Raw genomic sequence first — 7,616 nt, 5'->3', positions numbered from 1 at the left:
GCACCTGGGTGGCTCAGTTGGTTAAGCATCTGACTCTTCATTTTGGCTCAGATCATGATCTCACCGTTCGTGAGATGAAGCCAAGTGTCCGGCTCTGCGCTGACAGTGAGGAGCCTGCTTGGGATTCTTTCTCTCTCTCCCTCTTGCTCTGTCCCTCCTTGGTTGTGTTCTCTCTCTCAAAATAAATATATATAAACAAAAAAATGGCATTATATACATAAGGCTAAAGACACACAGACTATCTCTCAGTCCTGGTTCTTTCTTTAAATTTCTTGTTACTATCCTTTGACTACTTTTTGGGGGTCTTTGTCTCTCATTTTTGTTGTTCTTTGTATATATTCTGGATATTAATCTTGTGCTGGTAAATTTTTTTTCAGAGTGAAACTTGATATTTAACTTTGCGTAGCCTTTCAGATATAAAATGCTTGGAATTTTGATGCAGTTAAATTAAAAAAAATTTTTTTTTTTAAGTTTTGTGTCCTGAATAAGAAAGTCTTCCTTATCCAATATGATACTTTCAAGGTTTTTTTTTTCTTGCTAATAACTTTTTATTGCTTAAAAGTGTTTAGGTCTTTACCATTTGAATTTTTTTCTGAAAGATTTGAGATAGAAAATAATGTTGTGTTTTGTTATTTTATCACAAAGAACCAATTATCTCAATAGCATTTCCAGTCTAGTCTATCTTTTTTCTACTAATATGAAATGCCATCTCTCTTACATGCCAAATTCTTCTATATTCACAGATCAATTTCTGAGTTCTTCATGCAATTCCATTTGTCTATTCCTGCACTATACCGCACTGTTTAATGACCACAGCTTTGTAATATTTGGATATCTGTAAAGCAATTATTCTTCCTTTCCCTCCACAATCTATTGTAATATCTCTTTGTAAAAGCTTCTTTAAAATCTTTTTTGGGGGATTTAGATTGGAATTGCATCAAGTATATAAATTTGAGAAAAAGACTGACATCTTCATAGTATTGAGTTTCACCACCCACTGATTCATTATTTATCTCCACTTAGCCATATTTTCTTTTATGTCATTCAGTAAAAGTTTTATAGTCTTGTCTATAAAGTTTCTTTGTTATTAATTGCTACTGTATACAATATCATTTAGTCTATTACATTTTCTGATTGATGATTGCTAGCATATAAGAAAGGCATTGATTTTTCTCCTTTTTTCAATTAATGAAGTGAATTACATTGATAAATCTCTATTATTGAATTAATACTGCATTTTCTGATAAATTTCACATGATTGTAATGCATTATTTTTTCATTCACTACTGTGTTAGAATTTCTAATATTTAACTCGGGATTTCTGCACCCATCTTTATAGATATAAGTTTTTTGTTGTTTTGCTTTGTTGTCTTTTACTTGTCTTATTTTGGCATTACAGTTAGCTTAACTATATAATACGAAGTAAATTAGATAATTTTCTATTTTTTCTATGATTTGGAACAATTTATAAAAAATGGAAATTGTTTCTTGAAAATTTAAAGAATTTGCCTATATAACCACCTAGACCTAATGCCATTTTAGGGAATACAGCTTTGATTGCCATTTCAATTTCATATTTTCTACATTTTCTTAGACTATCTCAAAATTTTGTTTGCCTATAAAATTATCCATATTTTTCAACTCTATTGATATAAAGTTGTTTGTGTTATTCTGTTATAATTTTTAAAATCTCATATGTTACCATTATTTTATGTCTTTTTTAAAAAATTCCTGATAACTTTTTTGTGGCTTATCTCTTTTTTCTCAATCATATTTCTTAAAGAAAACTTTTATTAGGTTTTTTTTTAAGTACTCAATTTTTTCTTCTGTTTCACTAAGTTCTGCTTTTATGTACAGCAGTGTCTTTCAACCTTTTTTCATTATGAACCTTCTTGGAAGCTTTCAAACATTTTTTTTACCCTTAATCATCACCTCCTCCCCAAATCCTAAACCACCCCTATAATGTATACATGGCCTTTTGAAAGGCCACACTCATTGTAATAGCAATCATTTTTTGACCTTTCTAGAACAAATTTTTGCTACCTTGGGGGCAACATCTTCCCCATTGAGAATGCATGGTCTGTGGTAATGTCTTTTCTACTTTCTTTGGGTTTGTTTTCCTTTTCTTTTGGAGATGAAAGCTTAGTTCATTCACTTTCAATCCTTTTTTTGTTTTTGTTTTTAATAAACAGTTAAGGGCTCCTTGGTGCCTCAGTCGGTTGAGCATCCAACTTTGGCTCAGGTCATGATCTCATAGCTCATGAGTTTGAGTCCTGCGTTGGGCTCTGTGCTGACAGCTCAGAGCCTGGAGCCTGCTTTGGATTTTGTGTCTCCCCCTCTCTCTGACCCTCCCCTGCTAGCACACACTCTCTCTCTCTCAAAAATAAATAAACATTAAAAAAAACCTTAAAGAAACAACTTAAGGTTATAAATTGCATTTCTTCCCCCAGTTGTTTTCTTGCATCACAAAAGTTTTGCTATGTTGTGCTTTCGGTTTTCATTCAGATCTATATTTTGTAATTGCTCCTGCTGTCTTAGTCGTGTAGAAGTCTATGTTCACATTTTCCAAAGCATAAGTTTTTGGTTATACTTTTGTTGTATTTTTACGTGATTAGTTGCCTGGAGTTTTTAAGACTGTCTATGTCACCATATAGTCAATAAGAATGCCTGGAGTCTTTCAACATTAAGATTGATGTTTACTGTAGGCTTTTGATGTATACTCTTTATCAATTTAAGAAATTATCTTTTTTGTAACTAGTTTGCCAAGGTGTTTTTGAATTAAATCACAAATTAAAACTCAAATTGATAAGTTTTAACAAATACTTATTTTGGGATCAAATGAGATGATCATGCTTATTTCTTCCTGACTTCTATTAATTTAACTACTTTGATATATTACACGTGTTTCATCCACCCTGCGCTTTTCTTTGAGATGTAACTCTGTATATTCTCCAAGCCATATTTGTATTCCTATTCCATTCAATGATGAGATACCTGAGAATAAACAAAAATGTGGAAAACATTGTCTACATATTATGTGTCCAACCTATCTCTGTGTTAAAAGGGTTATTTTCTAAAGGTTTCCCTACAGATTCAGGTAGGTACCTCTAAATATTCTCTAGGATCTGAGATCCCTTGCAGAAATAGGGATTTGTGTTTTCTCTCTGAGAGCTTCCATTCTTCTGTTATATCTCATTGGGTTCCAATCACGTCCTCTAACCTAATAATGACTAAACTACCACCCTCTTTCATAGTCTCACCTTTAATATTGGTTGGCTTCTGATATTTTTTATTTTTCATTTGTATTGTCAATTCTACCCTCTAAGAACACAACCTTTCTTCTAAAGAAATCCTTTCCTTCCTCCAGTTCAATCGACCTGTCTTTATTCATTTTTCACCCTCCCACTGCTTCCATCTTGATTTCAAGACCTAAATATATTTTTGAAACAAACATGATTCCTACTTTATTTCCTCAAAAAACTTTATTCCTAGGGAAAGAAGAATCCACACAAAGTCTTTCAAAATACTCTTCTTATTCTTTGGGGTTATAATGGTGTTGCTTCTCTCTACCCCAAACCCATATATAACAAACATTTGGATCCTCTTTTTGTATTTATTATTAAAACCCACCATTACTCTGTGATTGAACACAGATTGAGTCCCTGAAATTTCACTGTCAGGGCTTACATAATCAACATATCTGGCACCAACTTGGGGCATAAATAGGTGAATATGGATACCCCCTTGTGAAAGAAAGAACTTGACCCCTCCCAGAGACCTCTCCCTGACCCAATAAAGGATGCAATTCAAATTAGGATAAAAGGGAACCAAATTGGGTGGAATTGATCTAATGCCACCTGCTAATCCTCAGGACAGTTTAAGCCCTACTTTAAGGGCTAGAATTGCCTAAACTTATGTTTTGAAGTTCACATAGAACTTAAAGTCCTCATCTACAATTCTGGCTGACAATAAAGGTGGCACAAGTTGTCCCACTCAATAGTGCTTTTTCCTTCTGTAGCAAGCCTGTCTCAGCTGTATCTATGTGAATCAAGATTAGCCACAGTGGCCTGTGCAGCCCTCTTTTGCAGAGTCCTATGTCCAGTACCTCTTAAAAAGGTAGCTTGGGTGTGGAAGCTAGTTACTATAAGCTGCTAGGACTCAAAAAGGCGAAAGAACTGAACAGTCCAAGATCACTAAACTGCTAAAGCCCTATGCCCTGGCGCATCAGATGTCCCATCTCCCCACATCTAATTTTGGTTCCCTGATTCCAGTTAGAGAGTTATTTCTCAAGATAATTCTTAATGTATATTTGCATGTGTTGGGGCTGAACGGAGAAAATTAATCATATCCCTTTCCTATCTAAGTTCTCAACTGAGTAATAGCTATAGGAATCAGACTAACAAGGGTGAACTTACTAGTATTTTGTTGATGAAGCCATACCTATGACCAGAATTGAGCTTTCTAACACCATATCCCTCTCCCATCCCTCCCAATTCCTGATATTGGGATTACCCACCCAAAGGAGAATATACAAAGGAAACACTTACCTGCAGAACTGCAAGGGAACACGGCTGCTCCAAAAGTGGAGACAGAGAGAGGTACTCTTCAGACCTGCCTCTGGAAGGCAGGCCTGGGCCTCAGCAGGTGTGCTTATTAGGTGAACGCTGGATCTGAATGGACTGCATACACATTGCAGGCAAAGAGGTACAAAAGAAAAAATGTGTGTGTGTGTGTGTGTGTGTGTGAGTGGTGTGTGTGTGAGAAATGACCCTTTTCCCTGTGTCTCCATCAGAGAACCCAACATTCTTTTGGGGTGAAGTGAGTAAGAGGTAGAAACAGGGGCCAAGAATGGTATCCCAGCATGGTTCCCTACTTGGAGAAAAACAGGAAAATAGGAACAAATGACAGATTCTGTCCCCATGAGTGGGGGCAAGGCCTATATTCTTCACACCCTCCCAGCAGGGGTTGGGGATCCATTTACCTCACACCCAAGATCTGACCTGGAATTCATTCCAGCTTCCAACCCAGAATTCAGAAAAAGTCCTATCAGTAGATTCTGTTACTATGTCATTCCTACATTAGAACCTAGGATGGAAGGGTGGGGAAGGGCCCAGAGGTTCAGACCAACCAATCCCCAGACTCATTCACTAACTGGGCTCCATCTTTAAAAAAAAAAAAAAAGGCAAAAGAAAGACCAATAAAACTAGGAAGCCCCCTCCAAGACATTTCACCAATTAACTGCTCCTTAAGAGCTGTTTGGTTGTTGGAGTGAAAAAGGGTACTAATACCCAAGACTAAGAAGGACTAGCCTATAAATCTTGGCTCCATTATCTAGCTACTCTAAGTGTTTTGAGTGTCTCCCTCCCCACCATCCCAAGTCCTAGGAGGAGTCATTGAAAGATATGCCACACTTAGATTGTCAGAGGCCATCCCCAGAGTCCCCAAGATCGAAGAACCCAAATAAGGACACTGCTTGGGAGACTGAGAATCAAAAGTTGTTTATCAAAGGGTGTTTGGAAAAAGCCAAGCGTTCTTGAGCCCAATTCCAGAACAATCAGTGGGAGTCTCTCTCCTATTAGCTTTGTTGTTCACCTACCCAATGGCAGATCTTCTACTGAAGGAGACAAAGGGGAAATGACAGTCTTCAAGGGGGCCCAGAGCACCCTTCCTATCCAGTTTCAGCTGAGGAGACAAACAGAGCAAAGGGAGGATTCTTCTCCCCAACCCAAACCCACCTCCACAACTGGGGGCTTCCTATTCCCATATGTAGCTCAAAGAGAGCCCCACCTTCCCTGCTTAGTCTGCATCAGGAAATACTGACCTCTTCAAAGTCACAGGGCATAACCTTTGGGTCCTTCGTATGGACCTTTCCCTCACTGAGTGCAGGAGCACTTAGTAGAGGCCCAATGTCAAGTTTTCATCACTCACTCTCTCAAGGAAAACAGAATGCCCAGGACCAGAGGAAGAATAGAATTGGCAGTGAAAATTAATCTACCAGGTCAAAAGAAAGTCTCTCCCCAAATGCCAACGAGATATTCCCACTCTAAATCCACATGGTGTGGAAGGAGGGAATGGACTCAACCTGCTAAGAAAAGGGCTTTTAAGCTAAGCACAACAGGCATAGTGTTCAGCAGGGACTGGACATTTGAAGGAACTTAGAAGTAACAGGGAATGGGGAAGGAGGGAATACCGGTAGCAGGAAGGGAGAGTGGTGTCCTTTGACTAAGGGCCCAGAGAGAGGTGAGGTGGGGTAACCAAGCCTGAGGGAAGGAGCCACCTAGAAGGCCAGATACCTAAGTTCTAGTCATGGCTTTCGCCAGCAACTCAGCATGAGACTTTGAACTTATCTAGGCTTCAGTGTCTTCATCTGCAAAACAGGGGAAAGCAGTTTGTTTAACTAGATGCCTGTTATGGTCCTTTGAGATTATGGCACCCTCCACAAGATATTCAGGAGGGGGCCACAGGGGCCTTACCAGAGCAGGAAATTCCTTTCAGCCCCATTTCTAGTAAAAAGGTCACATGTACACACATTCACACGTACATAAGCAGAGTGACCGACAACTTCGTTCATAGCAGCAGAGACACATATAGAAAAAATAAATACTGCTGATGCTTGATTCCTGCGTTGGGGCAGAAGGGTCCTGAGGGTATAACTTGGAGGGACTTCAAGGTCAAGGGAGAAGGGTCCTCCTATTTGATAAAAATTTTCACCTTGCTGTTCCTTTCCCAAGTCCAAGTCCAAGGCAGCCAGATCTTTGGAGAAAGCCACTCTCATCTTACCCTCCCCAAACCATCAACTCCTTCGCTTCAAAAAGAAAAAATGCACAGATCCCAAGGGAAATAAACCCCTTGTCAGCCACTAAGAAATGAACAGAATCTACCACACCTGAGATTACTTGGACTGGGCAGCTGGAACCACATGCCCCTATTTCCCTGAATATTAACAATGGACCTGAAAGGTCTTGTTTTGGACCTGTCTCACCCAAAGTCACTTGGGTGTGCCCTCTGGCTAAAAGGGAAACTAGCCTGGACCACTCTTATTTCTGGTTCTTTTATGGTTGTTTCCAAAATCTTAAACCAATCTCACTGTGAGAGTGAGCCAGGAAGTTGCCCTCCCCAGGTACGAACCCAAATGGGAAGAAAGGCTACGACGCAAGTGCAGGGCTCCAAACCACGCAACCGGACCTGCAAACAGACTTGCAACACTCCCCAGACACCAAGAAGCATCTCCCAGTCATACATTCACATGGACTCTTACGTGGCCTCTCCTACCAGAGGTAGCTGGGGCAATTGGGGAGTGGAGGACATCAACCTCCCATCAACCTGGGATCCCTGTTAAAAGATACTAAAAATAAATTAGTAAACATTGCTATTTACAGAAATAGAAATCATTTCTGTTTCCAAAGGCCTCTCACCATCCCAGTCCTGGACACTTCCAAGACTGCCACCCCTGAAACCCTCTCCGAGGTCCGCCCTGGCAAGTGGGTAAGACACTAGAGTCCTTTGAGACTGGGAGCTCCTCAGGCACCTGAGAATTCCAGTTTCACATCTCTGGTTCCAGGGAAGGGAGAATCTTCAGGACTCTGGAGAGTACCGGGGTTCATCCCTTTTTCACC

Source organism: Crocuta crocuta, unplaced genomic scaffold (genome assembly GCF_008692635.1).
Source record: "Crocuta crocuta isolate KB4526 unplaced genomic scaffold, BGI_CrCroc_1.0 scaffold266, whole genome shotgun sequence".
NCBI classification, from domain to species: domain Eukaryota; kingdom Metazoa; phylum Chordata; class Mammalia; order Carnivora; family Hyaenidae; genus Crocuta; species Crocuta crocuta.
This window is presented reverse-complemented; position numbering follows the sequence as displayed.